Source organism: Numida meleagris, chromosome 3 (assembly GCF_002078875.1).
Source record: "Numida meleagris isolate 19003 breed g44 Domestic line chromosome 3, NumMel1.0, whole genome shotgun sequence".
In the NCBI taxonomy this organism is placed as follows: domain Eukaryota; kingdom Metazoa; phylum Chordata; class Aves; order Galliformes; family Numididae; genus Numida; species Numida meleagris.
Window position 1 is genome coordinate 39,200,845 of NC_034411.1, and position 25,854 is coordinate 39,226,698.

Here is a 25,854-nt window from a genome sequence, read left to right on the forward strand (position 1 = left end):
AGCCTCCTCATTCGTTTAAGCCTTGAAGGTGGGGATTTGTCAGAGGGCAGGAGAAAGGATTTTGGTGTGGAGTCTCCAGTCACCTCGGCGCTTTCGTGAGGTGTGAATTGCTCTCCCCGTTTTCATAAGAAGCTGCAGTGAAGCAGTGCAAGGAGGTAGGGTTAATGAGCGAGGCGTTTGTTGCTCAGGTGGCCTATATAAGCGGGGCCGATGGCTGGGAGCACACTAGGTTCTGAGGGCAGCAAAAGGGAAAGGAAGATATCACATCAGAATGAGAACCAGTGCAGCTTGCCAGCACAAAGTGTGGGGGACACACAGGCCTGCCTCTCACCAACCCCAGGCCCGGTGCACTTAGAATAGCAGAGGAAAATCTTTCTTCAGCTGGGATTTGTAAACCAGAGCCATATACAGCTGTTCTGCAACTGCAGGTGAGGCACTTCTGCTGTGTGTAATAGGCTACCACCTAGTCAGCTGGTGGAAGTCGTGCTTCTTTAATTGTAGCCTCAAGTTGAGGGAGCTGTGATCCATTGTGATCCATTGGTCCTTTTCAACCCAAGCCATTCTATGATTCTATTAAACAGGAGGGGGATCGATTGTTTGTGAGGGTGGATAGTGATAGGACAAGGGGGAATGGTTTTAAGCTGAGACAGGGGAGATTTAGGTTAGATATTAGGAGGAAGTTTTTCACACAGGGGGTGGTGACACACTGGAACAGGTTGCCCAGGGAGGTTGTGGATGCCCCGTCCCTGGAGGCATTCAAGGCCAGACTGGACGTGGCTCTGGGCAGCCTGGTCTAGTGGTTGGCGACCCTGCACTTGGCAGGGGGGTTGAGACTCGATGATCTTTGAGGTCCTTTTCAACCCAAGCCATTCTATGATTCTATGATTGTGTCCATTTTCCAGGAGAGTACCCTTATAACCGAATTCACAGGCTGTTCCTTCTAAGGCTGAGGCATGGTTCAGCCACAAATTCAAGCTGACTGGGCCAGAAGACGTTAATGTAGGGGAGAGAAGTCCTGGTTTTTGCCCTCAACAGCATTGTATGGTCGTTGGATGTATTGCATATGATCAATTAACTGGATATGTTCATAGAATCATAGATGCTTTGAGTTGGAAGGGCCCTTAAAGATAATTTAGTACCAGCCCACCTATTACATATTATGTATTATATATTATGTCTTACATGTTATGCATTACATATGAACAGTACAATTCTGTTTTATGTAAAATCTAGGGAGTGATTAGAAGCAAAATTTGTTTATTATGAGTAAGCCAGGGATTGTTTGTGTCATAGTTTAGAGTATCTCTCTATATTTTTTTTTGGCCTATTTCTTTGGATCTGGCCAAAGTTCATTTCAGAGGAGAGATCGTACCTCCAAATTCTTGTTTACCCATTCCCCACTTTCACTCATTAGTTAATTTATCTTTCTCTTGAATGTAGTGACTTTTAGTTCTCGTTCCACATGAGTAGTGTTGAACATGTATCATGCTCAAATACTTAATTAAAAAAACTTGAAAACTCTGACATGCATTTTGGAAGGTAGGAGGGTCAAGAGGGAGCAAAGCTTCCCATATAATTTAAAAATGAAAAATACATTTTCATAGTTTACATCCCAGGATGGTTTTTTTTGTTGTTCTTTTTTTTTTTTTTCAAGAGCAGTGAAATTATCACAGTATTAACTTATGGCTTCCCACAGGGGTTTGTCAGGCATCTTTAATCTAAAGAAAGAATTACAGCAAAGAACTGTGTATTTACTAGACTGTTAACACAAGTACAACATTTTATAACTGGCTACTTCACCCTTGGCCTGGACTTCCTGTGCAGAACTTACTGTGGTTGGTTTTACAGGTAGGTTTTCTGTGTAATATTAAACTATCTCAGACTACTGGCTGATTGCCCAGGCAAGCCAGCATAAAGAGACCCATACAATGTTGTCTTGTTCAACGTACAATTTTACTAGGTTTTATAAATCAGCCTTTCGTTTGCAGAAGCGCATGTGGAGAGTTTTAGGGCTGTCACTACTGTTTGACAGAACCCTTGATTTCTTGAACTGTAACTGAAGAACGATTTTGTTCTGTTTTCAGGTACAGGACTCTGATAGTTATTTCACTGTGTTGTTAAATCCTTGAGCTTGTAACCAGTTGTGTGAGTAAAGCAGCTGCAGCATCAGGGCTTGAATTAATTAGCATTCCGCTTAGATTTGCATTATAATTTATGTATTTTTTACCATAAAATGTGCTCTCCTTCTGGGTGTTCTCTCTAGGCTGAAGTCATTCAAATGCACCAAGAAACAGGCAGTAGTTATGCCGACTATGCATTTGTAGTGTTCTGATGTTGAGGGGACCTTGTGTTTGTTAAAAATGCATTTGAAGTTTTATTTATATTTCCTCAAAGACTTAGTATTTAGGTCTGCTCCCTTTTGTATACTTTATAATCTAGTCACTGCATAGAGCACAAGCTGTTCAAGAAGCATGTGTAGTTGCGTGCTACAGCCAGTTGTCTGTGAAGTCAGCCTGCTTGCTCTCCTGATCATGGGATTTTGCTTTTTTGGCTAGGGATGGCTGGCTGGAATAAAAAATACAGCACATACCCTAGCATTACCAGTAACTCTAAAAGAAAATGTGTGACACGGGTTATACTCCTTTTAGGATAAGGAGAGAAAAAGCTAGCTGTTCATCTTCTGAATTGGGTAGTAGCTTAGTTAGTAGTCATTTATTTCTAAAAGATGAAGAGTCTGCTGGCTGAAAGTATCTTCTTATCCAATTACCTAGACACTGTTTTTTGGTAGATGAGCGTCAGTTAAACTCAGCTCCTGCTGAATTGAATGGTGTGGTTGGGCAAGTCCATGAAAGAAGCGTTTGCGAAAGAGTGGTGCCTGGAAAATGTCCCCATTGGAGTAGGGAAGGTTGTGATTCTGAGTTGTGAGTGACCTGTAGAGACCTCAGAGGGAGCTGCCATTCATAGTTATAAACTGCTTGCTAAGCCTGGGGAAGCCTGCGTTTATTGCTGGATGTTCACTAAAAAACTTGGATGGAGTCCTAGATCTTTACGCTGAATGGGGAAAAGTTAATTAACTGCAAGTTTCCAGACCAGTGGCTAAGAAAAGAGGTCATTTTTGATATTTATGCTATTCCCTAGAGCAGAAGCTGGAAGGAATGAGAGTGTAATCAACCATCTCTGACCTGTACCCTCAGTTGGGCAGTAGTTTACATTTTAGCACTCTGCCTCAAGGAAGGCTCAGCACATTGTTAGACTTCTGGCTCTTTGTTTATCTGGTGTCTATTATTTTTCTTACTGGAGAGAGAAAGTTTAAGTTGAAACCCTTTTCTTGCTTTGTTTTTTTGATTCATAGTACCCTGCGTTTGTACAGCATTTTGCTGAGGTCAGGATAGAGAAGTACACTTTATTTTTTAAGAGGTTCAATTTTAGAGAGTTCTTTATTTTGTCCTTGTTCTCACTTGCAGGGAATGTTCGTGCTCACAGATAGCAGGCCTAACTGTATCCCACTAGGCATCTAATGATACCAGCAGTTGTTTCCTTCTGACTGCCTCTGTTTTGCCTGTGGGGTAAGCATGGTGTCAGCAGGTGTCTAAGAATAAGCACTGAGCTTCTATGGCCTGCCAGTCTTTAATCTGAAACTTCCTAGAGAGATAAGCCACTAGGTAAATGCAGGGCCTCCTCTAGATGAAAACTGTGGTGCTGTCTGTGTCAGTGATTTGACTATGGATCTTTTCCTGTGTGGTTCACAAAGTAGGAATTCTTTACGTTCCATCAATGGTTGTTATTGATCCTTCAGCCAGAACAGAAAAAGTTCCTGAAACTACTTCCTGAAAACAGAGATGTATGAAATAAATCCTGTCAAATATTATAAATACCCTCTATATGTAAGCAGGCAACATTTGTGAAGAAAATTAAGTGAATTTGCTACTGTAAACAGAGACCAACCTTCAAAAAACATAGTTGTGTGTCTCTGCCAGCACAGCACGTCGTCTACCAAAACCAGTGTTTTTCTATCAATCCTTGTGGTTACATTCCTTATCACTATACACATATATATGATGTATACTTTGGGGGATTAGTTTCTCTGATTATCAAGTCTTTAGCCCTTCAGAGAAATGTCTGATGTTAAGCAAGCCAATCAGGAGGAAAACAAAAATAATTTGTCTGTGTAATAGGACCGAACAGCTGTATGTGTAGAAGTATGCCTTCTAAATTAGGAACTGAACAGAATTTCTGAAGAGAAAAATGGGGGGTGATATGGCACTGGTCAGGGAGAAAACCTGTATGCTTTTGAAAAACCTCTGTGCCACGCTTGTATACATATTTTTTTTTTCTGAAGCTTGCTCAGTGCCACAGGGTGCATCTGTATGTCTCATTACAGGATACAAGCTTAAATAATACAATTCTCCTCACTAATGAGACAAGAGTAATACCATGAAAAGATGTTTCCTTCAGCTGATACCAAAATGCATTACTGTTTCTGAATGTGGTGTTCTGTTAATTTGAAGTGGGGATTAATTGCCTTAAAATCAGCAAGGTGTGACCTAGAGAGGAATTCAGCCATCATGACAGCAGTACAGTGGTAATTCAAAGTCATTGTGAGAGTGAAAGGAGGAGCAAGAAGCAGACACAAGGTAGCTGACTTGCTAGTAAAGTACGAGTAGCACAGCCATAGTTCTTGCTGGGATCAGTATCAAATATATCTTGCCTTATAAAGGGGAACACAAAGATCTATCGTGGGTAATATGTCTGTGCTAGGTTTTCCCCTTAATAATTTGCTTGTCCTCTGCGTTAGGTAGAGATGTTCTAAGAAATTTATTGCATCTCTTCTTGGAAACAGGACGCTATTTGATTGTATTGTTCTAAAGACTGAAAAATAGCATGTGCATAGCATTATTATTTATTTCTTCTTGAGACTTATATGCTAGCATGTGGGTTAGTGTATAATGAAAATGTATCTTTATAGTTTACTTTCCTGATCACTGACTGCCCCATACAAACACCTTTCTCATCTAGCAGACTTCCTGTAGAAGCTTATTGTCAGGGAATGGCAGGAGTTGAGAGTGGCAAAGACTCAAGATGTTGTCCTTGTTGTACAGAGCACCATCCTGCTGCATCTGAATTCTGTGGGTAGTTCTGGGATCTGTGGACGGTCCCAGACAAGGCAATGGAATGAGTCAGGTCCAGGACCCATCCAGGTAGTCCTGTCAGGAGCAGTAGAAGGCAAGGCCAGAGAGAGGGCTGAAGGCAAAGCTAAAGTATCTCTGGCAGGTCTATCCAGGAGACAGGGCAGGGGACAAAGCTGCAGCTCAGGTTTGAGACTTATCCAGAAAGCAGAAGCAGAGGCAGGTCTGAGAACAGATATCCCTACATCATAGCTCAAGCAGAGACTGAAGGTCCAAGGACAAGCTGAAATGAGGCTCCTGTGGGCACAGGGAAGAGGGTGAATGGAGATACCAGATGAAGCTGGTCTGGGCCAGTTAGGCTAATCGGTGGCCTGTTCTTTTTTTAGATTCTCTGACCCTCTGAATCGCGTATTGTAGTTCTTCCTCTTTGTTTAAAGCTGAGCATATTTTTCTATGATATTTGATGCTAGGCTGGTCCTAGGAGAAATACACACAGTATGATCACATTGGTTTCTATGTCTGTCGCTTCACCGCTAATAACCTTTGAACCTCCTGGGCAACTGCAACCAATTTGGTAGAGAGGAAGGAGTCAAAAATCTAATAACTTGCTATACATTTTTAGACACGCATGTCTGAATATAACAGAAAGACCTTTCAACGCTCTGAGGGAAATATGCAGCATAAGTAGAACCCTTATTAAGCAGGAGAGAAGCCATGCAGAGTTCAACCCGTAGCACAAATCTGTAGGAAACCAGGTTTCACTGTTTCCTTTCTCAATAAAACAGCTTGCTTGTTTGCTCTTTTCAGTGATCTCCCACCTCCTACTTCTTCAAAAAGAAAATAGTCTCCTTGAAACTGCATGACATGTTGTATGAGATTCTTATATTTTTAGTAGAAATAGCAAGAAGCATTCACTCTGGGGGGGAAAAAAAAAAACAAAACAAAAAAACAAAAAAAAACCAACTTGGCTTGTCATAGGATGATGAAAATAGATTTTCTATGTTAATCTGTTATTTTGACTTAAATACTCACCTGCAGATTTCAAATTTCAACTATGGTGTACGTTAGACGTCGATGGAATAACCTGTAACAGAGGCAGAACTTTACTGCAGTAGAGAACAGATTTGATCATATTGCTAGATTTCTCAGTTGCTGTTTTTTAAGGTGTAACATTTTTGTCAAGAAAATGTCATTCTTATGATTGTTGGTTTACATAGGCATGAACATAAGTGAATTTCTCTGCTACCTTGAGTGACAGTTGGCAGAATGCTTGATACAAACTGCTATACTGGGATGAATGCATCAAGCAGTAATTCCAGTAAGACAGTTTAATCAAAGGAACCATAGGATGAAGTGAATGCAAAAAAATCCCAGGAAAGTGAAGCAAGTTGTCTGCCATAGGGGGCCTAATCTCAAATGCAGGGAAAAAAATTCAAAGTTAACAGAGATGAATAGTAAGCCAGTCTGGTAAGCTAGATACGTATGTATTTAGAAGAACTGAGCTTTTTAGATTTATTTTCCTCAGAGTTGCTCTTTTTTTTTTTTAATAGCTTTTATTCATAAAGGATGCAACAGTAAGCCCTGCAGTATACTTCTGGACAGGTGCAGTGATGTTCAACAAGCGCCTTCATGTGTCTTTGCCCAAGCAGGGAGTGATAATGTAGGTGCTGTCAGAAGTTGCTGAAACTGGTAGCCCAAGAGAGACGAGGCTGCTTTTGTTCCTTATTCCCCCATGCAGCCATTGTTAAGACTGAGTACGTGTTCCTAATAGACTCCGATTTCCCCTGTTGCTAGCGCCCCACACACAGTGGCCTTTATGACTCATGGTGCCCTCTCCTGTTGCGGGCATTAGGACCTCTCACTCCCCACAGTCTCTCCAGTTGGTGGTATGGGGACCCAGGGGATCGTATTTGGAGTTCAGCATGACCAGATGAGTATGACACTCAGCCCTTTTTATTCTCCATTTTCCCATATTTGTTCCTCCCCAAACCACTTTGTCCCCCCCTTTCCATCAAAGGCAGGGGCCTCCACTGGGGTTATTGGAGTTCTCCCTGCCGCGTGCATCTTTGCTCCTCCATGTGTATGGCCTTTAATCACAACCTGACAGATCAGATGAGTAGACAAGCTTTTCCTCTGCTCTCACACAGCCTTTCAGCAAGGGTTACAGTCTGTGTATCCTCTGTGTGAAATGCTTTGAATCTTTCATAAGGTAAGGGGCAAAAGGGTTCAGTGCCTTGCCCCACTGGCTGAGTATACAGGTTGTACAATTCTTAATTGTCTATCACTCAGATATGGTTGAAAAAGTACATGAAAACAGGTTTGGTGTTCCTGTATATTTACAAGGAATTAGATTGTTTCCCCCCCATGTTCATGAATTTACACTGAATTTAGCCTGTCATTTTATTGCTGTAATCATGAAGTCCTTCTGTAACTCATGCTATTCAGCTTTTGTTTTTTTCTATCCTGAATATTTAGCATCACCAGCAAGCCTTGTTACTTCACTATCCACTGTTTTTTCTGTTTGATTTGCTTTGAAGTTGAGTAAGGTAGGTTCTACTGTAGATCCAGATGGACAACTTCCAGATGGTGAACTTCATCCCTGTGAAAACTGCTCACTTCCCCCTACATTTTCTTTCTTCTATTTTATGCAATTACTTATCCACAAGATTATCCCATAGCGGTAGCTCCTCAAAAGCCTTAGGTGATTGGCCTTTTCAAGAGTGTTTTGAAAATTTGCATTTTCTTCCTTGTTTAGACTTTTCAGCCTTTGGTTTTCAACCAGTGAATCTTGTTATGTCTTCATTTAATTAAAGAAATCTGATACTGATCTACTAATCTGATACTATGCATACCTACATTTGTGTTGATATAAAAGAAGGTATGTTTTTCTTCTTTTACATCTCCCCCCTCACAATAGTCGTCAGTTTAAGGGAGATCCTGTACCCCTCCTCTTCTTAAAAGACCAAACACATTTTCCCAAGAAGATTGAGACACTGGTAGTTACTTTTCTATTTTTTTCTTTCTCTACCAAGAAAAGAACAAAGGAAATAAGTTCTACCTGTGAAATTCCTCTTGGTGCCACCTGTAGTTTTGCCCAGCCGCAGTGAAGAAAGTCAGAGAGAGTAAACAGTCTCTCCTGTGCTAAAATCTATAGCATGGCTGTCAGTCGTTTCTTATTTGATGTGAAAAACAAAACCTTCTTTCTGTATTAGCAGTTAATGGTATTGACATTGTTGAATAGTCAATTCAGTTCAATATCACTGGGAAAAAAGTAACTTGAGCAATCAGGTGGATGGAATTCATTTTTTAAATGATTAAACCATCTTCATGGTTACCATTTGCTTTAGTTACTATTTTTCATCATGTGTTTTCTAGCTTAGCTGCATTTGTCATGTTACTGGTAATGTAGTTATGTTTAATTTTGCCTATAAACCCTTGTAGAGGGCTGTGTATAATTCTGTTTCTGTCATTACAAATTCTGATTCATCAGTTTAGGTTATTGTTCTGAAAAACTGGTTGCTAGGAACAGTGGTTTGCCTCCTTGCCAGGAACTGAGAATTTGTTTTCTTCCCAGAAGAAAAGCTGTTATTTACTTGCTCATAATACGTGCTTTGTCTGCATGACTGCTGTTTGGATCCATTTGCAGGTTACGTGTTTTTCAAGTAAAAATTCTTCCCAACTGATAATCTTTTGGAGCAAGAGGATGGACACCACCTGGGTAGAAATATCATAGGAAGGCAATACATTTAGAACTTAAAATTGAATAAAGGCTGGCTCTTTGCATTATGACTTTGCGTCAGAGTTTTCCTGTCAGCCTGCAAGCACTTAGGTTTGTATTCAGTCTTACTCCTGTTAGTTGTAATTTATCCATGGACCAGCAGTGTTCTAGGGGTGGTGCGAGACACCTTTCTTCCAATTTCATTTAAAATAATTTTGTGCTAGGAAACTTTCCCCCATTCCCGTTCCACAGTGGAAAATCTAAATCTGTGTTAACCTGGAATTAAGTTTAATTGTTGGAAACTATATTCTGGAAAGTAGCACTGAAGATCACTTGAGCAGTCTAGTGGCAAAATAAGAGCTGGCTGCTCTGACATGTTAAGCTAATGGGAGATGATGTGATAAATGGCCTTTTTTTCTTCTTCACAAAAGGAGAAAATATGGGTGTGGGGGTCACAGCTAAGTGTCAGGAAGATGCTCTCTTCTTCATCAGTCAGAAGTCTCCTGACCCACACTTAAAACACGAATGATCTACCTGGATTAACTATTGACAAATACTGTGCTGAAAGAATAGCAAGAAATACTCTTTCTGTTTCCATGTCCTAGCCTGAAGGTAGAGCCTTTGTAGGTAGCGAGGCTGGTTGGAAGGATATAGCCACAGGCTGCTTGGACCAAAGGACCAGTTTCTTCTCCCTTGTTGAATGAAAGTGAAACAGCTCTCCCTATTGGAAACTGGGCTAAAGGAGCTAGAACTGGGTTGGGGCATTTTTATATTTATATCTTTTTTGTGTGTGTGTCCTCCATTTTCTACCATAAAGTTGGTTGCCATGTGATGAAGTGAGGAGTTGTGTCTCTGCTTTATGGATGGCTTCTGCTCATATCTATGCACACAAAGCCTGACTGCCCCCTGACGGGTACAAGTTTACCCCGGCCTTAAATACAGTGTTGCAGCTGATACCATTTTCATGTTTTTTCCTTATGTTGCAGGAGTCTTGAGTTTGAGTCATCTCCATGGACCATCCTGTTCCTATCCACCTGTACTGAAGTAAACAACTTATGTGAGTAAGGTTGATGAGACAATAGTCCCATCAACTACAAATTGTCTTACAGAGGATAATTGGATCTAGGGAGAATTATCCTAATGCTTTTAAAATGTTGATTTATAAATGTTTTGTTTATGTTATTTAAAATTGTTCTTGTTTTATATTGGTTACAATTAAAAAGTTAGTTTTTACCATGTATTTTATCTAATATAACTACTGAAAGCTTTTGAAACAGCTCTATGAAGCTGTTAACTGGTTGTTAATGTTCTTAATGTTCTAGGGAGTAGGCCTTATGAGTATACATTGCAAGAATCCATGTGAGATCCAGTGGTGATTCAAGCAAAAGTTTGGTGACTAATACCATGATGTGTTTTGAAAATGTTTCTGTTAATCTCAGTGTCCTGACTAGAATGTGGTTTTGATAATTTATTTTCTGTTTCTTTCACGTTTCCTGTGTATTTACTTGACTGCTGTAGCAGTTGGCACTGCCTGTCCTAATTCGTGTTGGTTGAGATGCATCAACTTGCGTAGAACGTTTTCCTTCAGAGGTGTAAACAGCATTTCACGGTGTTGGCAGGAAGGAGGACAGCTATTCTGTGGTATGCATACTGCCCATAAATGAATTCTTCTGAATGGATGATGCTCTGAGAGTGTAAGACTTATAAAAACCTTCATGTTGCATAGTACAGAAGTATAGTTTTTACTTCCTAGGAGGTATAGTTCTGTACTTCTGACTATGCTTCTGACAGTGTTTCCTTGGTGGGAGTGCTGGTTCTTCAGTGCTTTTCTTGCTCTTTTTATTTTTATTTTTAAAGAGCTTAAGAGAGTAATCTGAGAATCCTGTCTCCTGTAGCTAAGCATTATTCAACACAAGCTGGTCCCAGAGCCTTTCCAGAAGATGCCACGAGCTGCTATAAAACTTGAATCAGTCCAAGTCGTATGCAAAGATTATACCACCCTTTAAAGTATTTTACTTCTCAAGTCTGGCATGTAATTCCTCAAGGGATGGAATGATATTTAGGCAGCATGCCTGCTGAAGAACGATGCTAAATGTCCTCTGAGAATACCAGTCACTGTTGTCTCAAGTGATGATGATCAACAGTAAGCTAAGTGCTGGCATATAGCTAAATCTTACAGGAAGCTCTAGCGCTGCAGAGGTACAGGCACACAAATATGTATGTATCCTACATGCTGCCCTTCTACTATCTTGTTATGTTATCTGTTGAATTCTATTCGCCCTCTTCTTTACCTTTTGTTGTTTTTGTTGCTTAGATTTTGCTGCTTTCTCCCTTGTAACTACAGCTGCTTAGAGACTTTTCCATTCCTGGCAAATGAAAACAAAACAAAGGATGAGCTTCACCTCAGATCCAAACTGTCTGCCTCAAAGGCTGGGAGCTCTGGGTGATTGCATTCCATCTCACTAGCGTTATGAGGCATCAGGTTTGCTGCTGACCCTGACTTTGCAAGTCTGAGCCCTGTGCCCTCTAAATAGCCTTGCTGACCATGGAAGAGGCTCCTTAGACAAGATGTATGGTCTCCTCCCTCTCTTATCTGCAGTGGCTCAAATCTTGTAGTTGCAGTGAGACCCAGTGATCTCAACAAGATGAAATGGTTTTCAAGTCCATTCCTGGTATGTCATCCATGATTTCTGTTTTCTTCCAAGGTTTTGTTCAGAGCTCTAGCTTGAGACAAAAAACAGAACGCTGGATGCTTGTGGTTTCTTTGGTCTTAACACTGCATGTTCTTCCTGCTTTTCCTTCAAATGTTGCTCATTATACAGTCCTTTGTACTTTGTACAGTTCTTTCCTTTGAAGTCTTATATGTGATTTACACAGCTTAATGTAATTGGTGTGAGCCTGCTCTGGTGGAACAGGTAGAAAGCTGATACTCTAGCTTTGCAGATAGTAACAGAATAGGACGTTTGCGGTGTGGAACATGCACTGAGTTTTAGTCATGTGCTTTTAACTCTAGTTCTAATAGCAGTGTCTCTGTGATCTTTTAGGAAACAGATGTCATGTTTAACTTGGCGGCTGCCTTTATCTTGTGTAGTCTCGATTTCAAATAGCAAAATTTAGTGTCTTCTGTGTTCTTGTGTTTTGCTGTAATTGTCATGGCTCTCAGTTTTCTCTGTTATTATGTGGTTCCTAAGTAGGCTGCTTCTCTTTTGTATTTCATACTTCAAGAAGGGTTTGCATGCCCAATAGCACGTTCAATTATTCCAACAGCTAAACCTGTTGGTTTAATTAAAAAAGAAAAAGTAACATCTGTTTACAAACTTCTTCTCATCCTAGCTGTAGAATTCTTCACGTATTCCGGTTTTTTGGATGCTGAACAGGGAGTTTCAAACTGCTGGAAAAGATTTATAAAATGCACAGTGATGAAAGGCGTGTTAGCAGTCAGAATGTGAAGACAATTTTTCTCATGTTTCACCATTTAAATTTTTTTTATTTTTATTTTTTTAGTTTCAGAAGAGAAAAGGGAAGTAAACCCACTACCTGAGCCTGGGGAGATTTCTTTAACATGCTGGTCTGGATTTCAGATTAGTGAGACTGAAAAAAGATAGATTTCCTGTTTATGCAGGTTATTTTATTCCTTCCCACCAAATATGTTGCCTTGTGCAAAAATCCAGAGTTTAAATACTAGACTGTGTATGTCTGGGTATGTATATATATGCTTCTCTGAAATATATATTTACACACAAATTTACATTGTAAAAGTATACTCTGAGAGACACGATAACAGGCATTTCCAGCATACTCTTATTTTCATTTGTGCATAGAGATCAGCCAAAAGTCAACATCACAATCATTTTGCAGCTAACGGCAGAACATGGATTATTTTTTCTCACTTCAGTGTGTCATTGTCATTAATTCATACTGGAGAATAACATTCCGTTTTTATTTATCTGGTTCCATTTAACTCTGAGTCTTGCTTAGAACGCAGTTTAAACAATGCTTGCAGTTTATGAAAATATTCAACAAGAAACTAACATCAGCTGCACTATGCTGGCAAACAACAAGGCTGAGGGATGGTCACCAGTACCTAAACAGATATCTGCAGTTTAAAAATATTCTTCAGAAGTTTCAGTACATTTCTAAATTAATTTAACTCTCATTTGCAGTGTGCGGTTCACATTGCTTTGTGATGGAAATGGTAATAGATTGAAGGATTTCTGTTCCCCTTAAGAAGTCTGACCTGAATATTACATCTGAGTTGGCTTGAGGAATCAGTAAGGGCAGCTTGATTCGATGAGGATTATCTTGTCATTGGAAAAAACCTTCATAATTTGCTGAATATAATCATCTACTTAGGAATGTTGCAGTTCAGAATCCTTAAGGTTTTACTGAAGAGGAGAGAACCCAAATCACAGCACACAGTCAGACCCAATAAAGTAGAAACAGCTCCAGTGCTCTCTACTCCCACCATCATACTCTTAACACCTCTCACCCTGCAGATCTTGCGCCCTATTAAATCTGCGGCACTACCTAGGATTAGCAATGGAAGTGCCAGTCCTCCAAACAACGTACAAACTGCACGCAAGGTTCATAGGCCTGTCAGTAGTCCACTCTTTCAGTTCTCTCTCCTCTCTAAAGAGGCATACGATTCAGTTTCCCCATCCTTTTGGGAACCAAAGTTCATTTAGACTTACTTGTTTATCCAGGCCAGCTTTTGGAAAGTCCATTTTCTAGCAAAGAGTTTAATTTTACAGCTGAGACATTCAGTGTACAGAGTCTGTGATCTGCAGGTCAGGACTCAGCCAGCAATGCAGATTCTGCACAGAACAGATGATTTCTCTGACTGTCTAGTATTTTTTCAGTGTGGCAACAAGTTCTCTAGCCTGTCAAGTTTCATAGCTGCTTGTCTACTTTCTTACTGATGTGTGCGTGGGACAATACATTTTGAACACGTTTTTTTTCCTGAGTGTGGCATTAATACTTGAGTAACCTCATCATGATGTACATTCTCTTTCCTCCCTCACTTTTCCTCTAAATGGGACAGCATTTAGGAAGACGAATTCATTTTGAAAATGAGTCAGCAAAGTGCATGTTGTGTTTTATCTTTGTCGTACACAGAAAATTCATGTTACAGTGTGTCAGTAATTCATGATGACATATAAATTGGATTGAATCCAGCATAGATCAGAGTGTTGAACAATATTCATTATTCAATTCAGACCTTTGGACATAAAGAGTAATTAAAATGAAATCTCTAGATGTTAGTGAGGCTTTTTCTGTTTTGTCATGATAATCTCGAAGCATTTCACATGCTTTAACAATTGAAGAGGTTAAAATACTGCATAAGCTGAATGCCATTTATCGTAAACAGTCTTCCACCCTTTCACTGTTAAAACTGAATGGATTGCTGTGTTCTCCTTACTGGAAAGTGCAATCTTTAACTTTCGCAGCTGAAATTTCAGATGCATCTTAAAGTTTCTTTTATGCATTTTGTCATAGAGATTTGCAGTAATTTGCTGAACAGCAACACAGCAACAAAGCCCATGGAGGAAGTTTTTCCAAATGGCTTTCAGTTTCCACAAAACAGCTTTTTCTGAATGATTTACTACTTCAAGACAATGGTTTGGGGTTTTTTTAGTCCTCTGATCTTAATCTCTAGCAAGTGTGATGCGCTGATTATCTTAAAGGAGCCACTGAACTCTGACTTCGTATTCTTTTGATGCTTCTCATGTTTGATTGCTTCTTCACTACATCTTCCAGCCAACGTCAGGAAAAAGGCAAGAGAGAGGTAGCAGTGGAGAGAGCCTCCCTTGCTTAAAAATGAATAAAGACATGAGTTATAATTTATTCCACAATTACAGTTGTAAGTGCACTGGAGGGATGGATGTGGAATCCCAGAATTGTGGTGTGTGAAAAGTTGGTTTCTTTGACTTTTCTCCGTCTTTGCAGTGGTGCACTCTGTAATGAAAATAACCTAGCAAACTGTTTTTGGTGTCAGTTTTCCTCTTCAACTTTGTTTGTTCTCCTTAATTTTATCTTTGGGGTATAAAAACACTGAAATTCTTGTGCTCGGTTAATTTTTCTTCCTTCCAGAAAGAGTCCCATTAAAAGTTGCTTCTTTCTCTTATGCCTGTGCATTTCACGGCCTCATTGAAGCCAAAAAATAGAGGGCAGAGTGTGACTTCTGGAGTGAAACAGAGCAAGAAGTTTGGCTCACTCTTTTCTGATATTCCCTGCCTTTTATTCGAGCAGAACAGGAGGAAACTTTCTTCTGTTTATTTTGTCACAGGAGGTGCAGAGGGAGCTTCAGGCTGCAGGACCTACAATCTTGTATCCCAGCTTCCCTCTCTCCTTGCCATTGCCTGTCTGACGCAATGAGTGCTTAGGATAGGGGTAGGGGACATCTGAACTTTTATGGTGCCTAATGCTCTGCATTGGATCTGCACCTGTATATGAATATCTTGAAAAAGAACATATACTGGATTGCACAGAAAAACTGGAAAGCGGCAAGCTGACAGGAACTACTCTGTTCATCTAGATCTGAGAACAGAGTCGCTGAATTGCAGACAAAATGTGTGGAACTGTTTAAAAAAAAAAAAATCCTTGATACTGGAGAAGACTTAATTAAGAGGCAGGTAAGGGAAATGATCACCTGGAGAAACCAGGCTTGAGAAAAAATAATCTGCTTGAAACTGTCACTTAAACTGAGAGGGAAATGCAAGACTACAGCAATGCAAATCAGTGAAGATTTGTGTTAAGGATAGTCAGTCCATTCCAATCTGCTACTCCAGGCTTCTTCATGCATCACGGAACACAGTCTGAAAAGGAGAGCTGGTGGCAAGATGCACTTAAAATAATGACAGAGAGACAATAAATTGTTTATGCCTGTTTGGATTTTCCTATTATTTAAAAATACACAGATTTTAGAACACCAACTTTGACTTTCGTGTAGAATTGTTTGCCGAAAGGATTTGCTAAATTTATTTTGGAAAAGAAAAAAAAAAGCAACAGGAGTAGTAGCAATCCCCCTTTTTTTATAAACTCTTGATTCTGAAAAGTCTTTATTTGCATAAATGCTGTTTCAGGACATAATCCATTATAAAAATGATTTTTTTTAACCTTTCTCCTAAATATCTTATGGTCCTAGGAAATACCAGAGAATGCGTAACTCTAAAAGTCAAGCTCTTTAAAATTAAAATCAGCTGTAAATGTAAATGCTTATTGGAGGTTGTAGCCACCAGGCATCACTTTTGGCGATGTCCTCAGTCAAAGAAAGAACTGTGAGTCTAGAATTGTTTCTTTAAAAAATAAAAATAAAAAAAATCAAACATGAGCTGTAAGGGATACGTGGAGAACAGCCTGCTGTAATGTGTTTGATATCTTAGTGGAATCGTGGCTTGTTTGGATCAATAGAAACATTGATTTGTGTTCAGCTGCTGGCTATCTTTTGTACAAGAAGGGTACAAGTCTGCTTGCTTACACATTTTTGATTCTAAGAAATGACTATACCTCTTAAGTAAGATTAATGTGTTTTTTGTCTTTAGCTTGAAGCAAATACAAGGTCATTATGTGGGAATTTGCAGGCAATAAAAATTGATAGAATGGTAAAAATGAAGAAGGTACGCCACTCGAGAAGAGCAGCCTTGTGAACTACGTGAAAATAGTAGAGCCCACTTACAGATTGGAGGCTCTGTCTTGAGAAAGAGATCTTCAGAAAGAACAGGGAAGGGCCAGTGGCTGAAGGTATCTGGTTGAACACGTGCTCTGGCTCTACTCTGCAGCATTAGTGAGTGTATTACTGGGTTTCTTTGTCCTATGCTAGAGTTAATACGGTTAGGATGAGAGAGAAGGGTGATGCAAAACATCATTAATTCCCTCAGAATGAAAAGTGGGCTCTCAGTTAACCTGTTCACGTGACTTGAGGTGACTTAATCACTCTTAATACACACAGGAAGATTTGTAGTAGGGCAGTTTTAATGAGCCCTAATAGGGGTATTGGAAAAACTTAGGCTAGAAATAGAGTTCCAGATATTTAAATGGGCTGGTAACAAGCTCCTGGGACACAGCATGATAGATTTTTTCATGACTTAAGAGACGTTATATTTGATTGTACGCTTCTCCATACAACTAGTTTTGACTCCTGCTTACTAAGGTGATGTGAGAACTGTTGGATGAGGGCATCTGCTCTGGCTACATATGTGTTTTCTAAAGTTAGAGCATTAATAAGGTGACGGTGTTCGTAGTGCCCATTGGAAACATCTGTACAGCATTGTTAAGGTCTGATGTTGTGTACAAATTAGAATAATCCCGTCAACTGAGAGTTGTGTCTTTGTTGCCTCCCTCCCTTGAGCTACAAAAGAGCTACACTGATGTTGTCTGAGAAACATAGAAATGAGTTGTAAACTGATCCTTACGTGAGAGGGGAGATGGAATTTGGCTTTAGTCTATCTTTACTTTGAGGGAATTTAGAAACTATTAATGGAATATTTCTGGCAAGTGATTAGCTCATTAAGGGCCTTGTCCATATAAAGTTCTAAGTCTTGCACTTCTTTTCAAGACGTTTCACGCAGAGCAGAACCTTTGGAATATGTGACCTACTGTGGTATGTTGTCAGTCGAACCATTTTGTTTCTTTTGAAGTCCGATGAAGAGGGGCAGTTATCTGGAGGAGTCGCATTCGCTCACACAGTGTATGCCTTTCTACTCCCTGGTCTCCAACTTCCATTGGTATGTTTGGTAAAAAAAAAAATAATGGAACTTATTTTGAATGTGCGCGGGTTAACAATTTTTATATTGTTAACATTAGATGGAAAAGTGGCTGAGAGAAGCTAAGTGGCAGCCACTCCTAGAAGAGGTTACGTCTTTTATGACATCAGAATTCAAATTCTGATGTCATATCCTTATGAGTTATGATTTTAGCTGATTCTCTCAGAACGTAGCAACAACCTCTTTCTTATACAGTCTACATGGATTTTCTTCTGCTCACTTGGCACTTTCAGATATGAGAGACCGAGTCTTCCCTGTGGTCTTCAGGAAGTTCAGTCTCCAAGGAAGAGAAATCCTGTACCGATACGTAGCAGTACTGCTCCGAATCAGGACTACTTAGCGCCAGTCCTGACTTAGCATTTGGCAAATACAGCTAGGGCTGTGAGAACGGTACAGAATGTGAATTTTTATCTAGGCATGTTTATGGACTGTCTGTGATTTCTTCTGTAGGAGCATTTTTCTGAATTCTACTAAACTTCATTTGGATCTGTAAAAATAATTATTTTGCCTTCATCGTTCTCTATCTGGCGGAAGCGTGTGCTCTATCTTAATTACCGTACGTGAATATCAAGTTAAGTCTTTCCGAATGAGAAGATTTTTTAACGCTGTTGTGTTTTGGGAAGAAAGTTTTCAGTTTAAAATAAATAGTTACTTATATAGTAACTATATATGTTTTATGAGGGATGTTCTGAATGTAATGCCTCCTATTTTATTCTGGTGATCCACAACGTCAGAGGCAGATGCTGGTGGCGTGGCAGTAGAGGTTGAACCTTCCCACCAATATTCTCTTCCATGTCATTGCTGTGCGACACAGCAGAGGGGCAGTCTGACAAAATGGCATCTGACATGGAAGTGCATCTCAAGGAAAGGGGTGTCACTGAATTCCTCCATGCATAAAAATGGCACCTGTTGACACTGATCAATGCTTGCTGAATGTTTATTGAGACCAAGCAGTGGATGTGAGCACAGTGAGACAGTGGGTGGTGCATTTCAGCAGTGGTGACTGGGTTACCTCCATTGGTGCAAATGTTTACAAGCGTGGCATGCAGACTATTGTTCATCATTGGCAAAAATGCATAGCTAATGGTGGTGACTGCTAAAAAAAAAAAAAAAAAAGTTTTGTAGCTGAGAACCTACTCTATTCAATAGTGTCATTGTGCTCTTTGTATCAGTTGGAGTTTCCTTGGAAATAATATGCGTTACTTTTGGTGCAATCTACATATATGCAGCTGACAATTCCTCTTCATTCAGTCTGAAAGGTTGGACACCCATGAATTAGTGCCTCTAGAAGATATTTGAAGTTCAGCATGTAAAATTGTTCATGATTCTGTAATCCACAATAAAGAGTATTTCATAACAGGGTAGATAGAAGATGTATTTTCTTTGTCAAAGTTTTTCATGTTTGAGTTACAACTAAAATTCTGTATCAAATGATACAAATTCATCTCACAATTTTATCATTCCAGAAATATTTAAGTAACTTCGTATGTTTTACTTAGGGACTACCTGGACAGTGCTGCAATCCAAAGATCCGTAATCTGTGCCTGCATAGGAAATACATGAACCGAATAAACTAGTACACAAAAACACAAGAAAAAAATAAAATACCCCGTAAGTCTAAAGTAAGTCCATATAAAAACAAAGAACTATAATTAACATTTTCCTACTAATGCTAGTTAAGACATCTTGCAACACAAGTTGCAATAGTTAAATAAAAGTAATAAACCATGGAGGTAAATAAAAAACCCAAGATTCATTAATATTCCACAGTAATAAATTGATTCAGATTTGGTAATTGCATGTCACATCATTTGAGTTCAAATATTTTTCCTCAAGAAGTATTTTAAAGCATCTCAGCTAAGAGCTAAGCTAGAGCATTCCCACTGTAGACAACATCCAGTGAAGTCCTCAGCTCATCCACTCACTCTTAAAGCACTCATTCCACGCGGGAGTGCCCATGCCCTGAGTATGCCAGATAATTTCATGGAAAGAAAAAAGCAGAGAAATCCTAATGAATTCTAAGAATAAATTTCTCAATCAATACATAAGTCTAACACAGAGAGGCCACAAGCAATAGACAACTTCTTTAAGGTGCTCAAGCAAATTTTTCAGTTACTGTAGTTATATGAAACTGTAAAATCAAGATTACACACTACAGTACCTGTAGAAAATAGATTGCTAGACAGTCCATTTTTGATTTTACACATCATCAGAAACTCTGAAAGACAAAACCTTACCAATTTCAACATTTCTAAATTCCAAAGGAAAGATAATAGGATATCAAAATTAAAAAAAAATTAAAAAAAAAACAAAATCAAAGAATAAACTATGTTAAAGCCTGGCATTGCTACCTTTGCTACGTTTTTCCTTGATGATAAAGTTGTTGTAAACTTCACCTATCCATTAAGCTATTTACAAGTGAATATATCTTTCACCTCTCTGAAATACAGAAAACCCTACATCTGGTGGATTATTCAGATTTATTCAAGATTCATTTATGGTTATTATTATTGCAGAAATGTTACTGTTCAATAATAATAATAAAAAAGCATGATCCTAACACACAAAAGAAATAATATACTTATTTAATCACTTTGCTCACGCATTTAACTTGTGTTGAAGAATTAAAGCCATAAAATTAAAGCCATAACAGGCATGTCTGTAAAAACTTCATGACTGATCCCATCTCTAAGACAAAAACCTCAGCTGGCAGGCAGACGTCTTAGCGTAGGAACACCAATGTGAGCGATAAATATGACAGTCTAGGAAGAAATAAAGAAAAAACAGGGAAAAGGACCAACAAAACAAAAAGCAGAAAGAGGCAAACAAGCATTCACCTCTTTACTATAAAACTGCTGCATAACTGTTGCATGATTCTGTCACGAAAGGTCTTATACAAGATCTCCTCTCACAGCAGAAAATTCAAGATCTAAGAACCTATTTTGGATTATAGTACCTTTAATTTATCTTTATCTGATCTGCTATGTTAAACTCCTTGAAGCCGACAAGTGTTAACTGAAGACGTCTGTTGCTAGCTTCACTAATTTAAGATGTGTGACCTAGAAATCCAGCACACAAGTGAAGTTCAGGACACCGTCACTGTCATCGCGGTACGCAAAAGTGTCTTTCTTTCTAGACTTCCTAACAAAGTAAAGGCATGTGCCGCCATTACTTTTGCACACATAATTTGCAGTGGTGAGGGGAAGTCATACAATTGTGCTGAAACAGTGCATGTCTGTAGGATGCATTCTACTCTATGACACCTTTGTTACCTGCGTGGGGTTGCACCGGTGTAAATAGGAGTACAGCATGTGGTGCGCTTCCAACAGATAGCCTTGTGTCTGAGAGGAGAGACCTGTCTCACACCTCAGCAGACCAAGAGAGAGCTCCAGAAGAATCAAAATTATGTTTGATTTTGTAAGGGGTCTGTGTCTTGTCGTGCCTATGCTTTTCCTTTTTTCCCTTTATTTACTTGTGCGCTCTGCACATCTGCTTCAGTTCCGCTGCTGTGCTGAAGTGGTGCCACCTCCAAGAAAAGTCCCTCTATCATCAGTACAGCAGGCACAGAGGAAGTTCTGATAGGATCCAGAAGCAATCTGAATGTGATCTTCTTTGAACCGGTCCTCTAGAAGTACCCTAGTGCCTGTTTCTGTAAAATGTTTAGTTGCACCCATTCCTTCTCACAGAACTATGTCTCTGAAAGTTTAATTAGCTGTAATTTTAGCTAACCGCTTTACTCTGTGTCAGAGTAATCCCTTCTACTTCTGTGAGTGACTACAGCAGAATCAACCCTTTAATAATGTGGACTAACTTGCTGGTGGCTTGTAACAGCAAGATTTTTGTTTTTTGAGGGGTTTTATAAAACAAGAGGATTTCTTTCAGTTGGTTTGACCTGAGGGAGATTGTGGGAAAGTTCCCAGTGCAAGGAAATGCACTGGTTCTCAGAGCTGCATAAGGCAGCTTCCCCAGGCTGCTTGATATTACACAAGAGAGCGGTGCAGTGAAGAAAGAAGACACTTTTACCCCTTTGAACATTGAGAAAGGGTCTCAAAGTACTGTTCAGTGTTTTGTGCCTTCTTTGGCATCCATTAACGTCTGAGATTGCTCTCAAACTGCACTGCCTGTGGTCTTCCTCCCTTAATCACTGGCTGGTTTTGTTTATCAGTCCAATTTCATTTAAATTGTACAAGGCATTGAAGAGAGACTTTGAGGACAAACTGATACACGTAGAAAACTTAACTCAGAATGTAACCAAAGAAGCTCTTGAAACTGGCTGTGGATAGTGCAAACTTCCCATGTGTCAACAGTTAAAGAACAAAGACAAGGAAATAACCATAAAATAGTCCTTCAGAAGAGTGTGGTTTAGTGGTAGGTAGCACTCTCAGCGCACAGAGAGACCAATATGGTTTTGTGCCCAGTTTTTCTTCTTACTGTTTGATCTGTTCTCTCTCTGGGACAGTGCCATCCTCTTATTTCTGCTCACAGCGCTGGCATAATGGAGATGAGTTTGAGCAGGTTGTGTGATATCATGTAGTGTTCTTTCTTTCTTTTTTTTTTTTAGGAAACTTCAGTGAATTTCTGTTCCAAACTTTTTCTACAGCCATTTCAAATTGCTGCAAGGATAAGTCAAGGATATTCAAATCATGAGTTTTGGTTGGCTCTGCAATAAATTGCACATCTGAGAAAAACAAGCTTGGATACTACTTCAACAACTCCTTTTAGATATTGTATAGTTTTGCTGGAAATATGCTTACTTTATTATCTATAATTCCAGTGTCCCAGCCTGCTTTACTGAATATTAGCTGTTGCTCGGATGACTCTCAGCAGTTGTGTTGCAAAGAGCATATTGGATGTATGGCACCTCTTACTGAAAGTTTATTTGCATCTTAATAACAAAGGGTCAACTTGAAGCACTTAGATATTAAAAACATCTCTTTTTCGTCTTAATGTCATACAGGAATACAAGCAAGGATTTATTTTCCCTCAACTTAATTTTGGTACCGCAATACTGTTTTAGAACTTCTGCTAGTTGCCTTCCAGGCTTCTGGAGGTGAGTGCTGTGCTTTGGCAGAACAGCTCCCTGGGGTTGTTGAGTTCTATTACTTTACACGCATATTCCTAATCACCTTGAAATGGCAATAAATGCCAGCTCATAAATTAATTATTTGCATCTGCCTACTAATATTAGCATCCGTTTGGAAGATACCACCAGTGAGATACATTTTATTCTTTTCTTGCTTGTGACAAATATGGATAGATAATCCAAGGTGCTTCAAAGAACTGGTCAGGTAATTGCTAGTTTTCCTCATGCAAAAATTTTGTTAAATGAAAATGCTTGATTTTTATGAAAATCGAACAACCTTGAATGGTCACAAAGCCCAAAATTATGTAGAGATTTCTTGAAGGGGGAGAGCAGATCTTTTAATTAAGAGTTCTATATTTTTACCTTTTACCAGTGCAGTTTCTTTATTTTCATTTATTTATTTATTTTGTGGTGGGTTCAAGCAGCTTCAATTTCTAATTTCCTCCATATGGAAAAAAAAGTATCAACTTACTTTGTTACCTTTTATAAAACAATAACACATAAGCATGATTTTTTTTAACCATTTTTGATATGTGGAAGATGATTTAATCATATCTTACAAATGAAAGACCCTGTCCTTTGTTAGAGACTAAGTATGGGTATTTTTATGCCAGGATGAAAATGTTTTGGAAATGTATGAACTTTCATATTTCTAGGACAGCTAAAACAGGTACAGTCTGACTTGCTGACTGAATGTTCCCCAAGTAGTACAATAAGCTGAGTAATTTAGTTATGCTGTGTGGCATCTCTGGGAGAGTATTTTACTCTGTCAAAAAGAGATGAACAACCTCTCCCCCATTTTTTTTTTTTTTTTAAAGCAAGAATATGGGAACTTCCCCCAAAATTATAAGCCAAAATATGCAAATGATCTAAAAGGTCTGAGGACGCTTGGTGGAAGATATAGCATGTTAAAATTTTCTCAGTCTTTAACCAGAAATATTGAATTGCATGTTCTATGTGAAGGGATATAGGGAGAGTTCAACAAACTGTGAAGTTGGATTATTGGTATAGTGTAGAAGCTGCTTGGAAGGATGGCTTCTCAGGCACAAAGGAATAAGGGAAAACTATTGAAGTGAGTACATAAAGGGTTTGTGCTTTTTTCTTCCTAAAGGGAGATGCTCTTATAATAAAGGTGAAACAGGTTTTATGCGGTGGGGAATGCATTAAGCCGGGTACACACTAAACCAGAATTTCTCAAACTATGGGACTCATGCAAAGGCAATCTTGAACAGCTGAGGAAAAAAAAAACAACTAACTTTTAAAATCAGTTTTTTCACTACTTATAAGTATGTCTGTGAAGCATGCATTTATTTACTTTTGTTGCCAACAGCTGCTCATGCTCCAGAGCAGGAGCATCAGAGTTTAGCCAGGTAACCAATATCTACAGATATTCTTCACCCTCTCAGTCTGGTGGGGCAAAACTGCTGCTCCCACTGGAGAAGTGCTGGTCAGTGTGGCATCCCATAGGACATGGTTTGCATGGTCTCAGATTAAGATTATTTTAAAGGAGGAAAGTTTAATCACACAAAGAGGGATGAAGCCAAATAGAGAGTCATGCCTGCCAGATTATTGAGGTGCATTTGCTTTATGGTAATTAAGTATAGGAGTTCTGGTTCCTCAACTCTTCTGGTAAGACACTGTTTTCTGCATCTTTGTCCTACTCTGAAGGTTCCTCCTAAGGAGATCTTCAGAAATAAATGGGATGTAATTCATACACTCAACAAACGTAGCCACTTTATTTGGCCCTTCCAGAGCAGAGCTCAATACAGAGTGTGATACACTGGGAGGAATGGAACAGTGTTTCTTCAGTATCATATCCTATTCCCGGTGAGGTGGACACATCAAAGCAGTTTGACCTCAAATCTTTCATTCTTTCAAGTCTGTTGATACTAACGAGATTTCCAGGCAGAATGTTCTCCCCTTCTCTGTTACACCTCCACTTTTTTTATACATTCTCTGGCTCCCTTGTCTTTGTTCTCCACACCCAAAGCTCATTTACTTGTTTTCTTGCTGGCTGTAGCTGCTGGGGCTTACTTCCTTTCTGTGCATTTTCTTCAAAAGCCTTGAAATGTCACATAGCTGTGCGTCCTGCTGAGATGCTCTGTCTTATTAATGTAACAATGGGTGTTTTTTAATGAGAAAACATGAAAGTATCATGAGCCTTCCTCTACATCTCCCCAGACTGATCATGAGAAATTGATGAACTGCATGAAGCCTGCAAAGACTTGGGAATTCATTTTAGGTCTGGTTGTGCAAATATGCACAAATAGGAGTTTGTTCTTTAGGAAATGGTTTGAAATTGGCTTTCCCCCATAGCATACTTTGGTTAAGAGCTCAGGGGCTCCAAGTCTCAACACAACCTGACACAGTACCCCCAGAATAACATGATGAATTAACTCCTCTGAAATAGAAGGGCAACTTATATCATGGACTTTGGAACAGACACTTATATTAATTGTTCTCACTGTCTCTTCTCTCTGGAGTTAACAATATGAAGCTCTCTAGTAAAAAGCCATCAGATGGTGAGCGCCTGCCCCTCACTGGATGCGGCATAGCCCCAGCGATAGGGATCTAGTTCATCATCCGAGGGCTGGGTTTTTAATTCTGATGGTGTGGGATCCAGTTTCTTGTTTGTTAGCTGAGGCAGTAGTTATCACAATAATGCTTTTGAAAATCAGGTAGAAGTTTGCTGTGAATTTGGGGGCCTCACTTTTGACTCTGCTGTGTCAAATTCTTGGTCTAAGCTGGTGTTCGATCTGGTTGCACTTTTTGTCTCACAGTGTTTGTGGTGCAAGAGTAGAGAAGGCAGTTGAGAAAGGAACTAAGTCCAGCAAGGTGTGCAGGTATCTAATTGAGAGGATTAATGTTTCTCTCTGCAGTGGTTTTTGAACTGATCTGGAAACACCTGTCAATCTGTCTGTTGGAAGTTATGCTGTATGATACAGACCTATTTCTGCTGGCCAAAGGAATGCTTTTCTGCACTCCTTTGTGGAGATCTTCATCTCTTCCTGCTTTCTACCCACCATGGCTTGTCTGTGTTTGACACTGAATAAAGGGATGTGATTGATTTCAGTAGGTATCACAGCATTTCTAGAACCAGGGCAAAATGTCAAGGACCAAGCGAAGGCCAAATGGGGAAGCCTGGAGAAGAATGTAAGAAGAAAA

General features: G+C 39.4%; 1 long non-coding RNA gene across 1 annotated transcript; it reads left to right on the forward strand.

The window, feature by feature from the left end:
• Positions 51-14,104, forward strand: LOC110396115. The gene is made up of 3 exons (XR_002436789.1): positions 51-155; positions 9,831-9,901; positions 10,167-14,104. It is a non-coding gene; the product is annotated as an uncharacterized LOC110396115 (long non-coding RNA).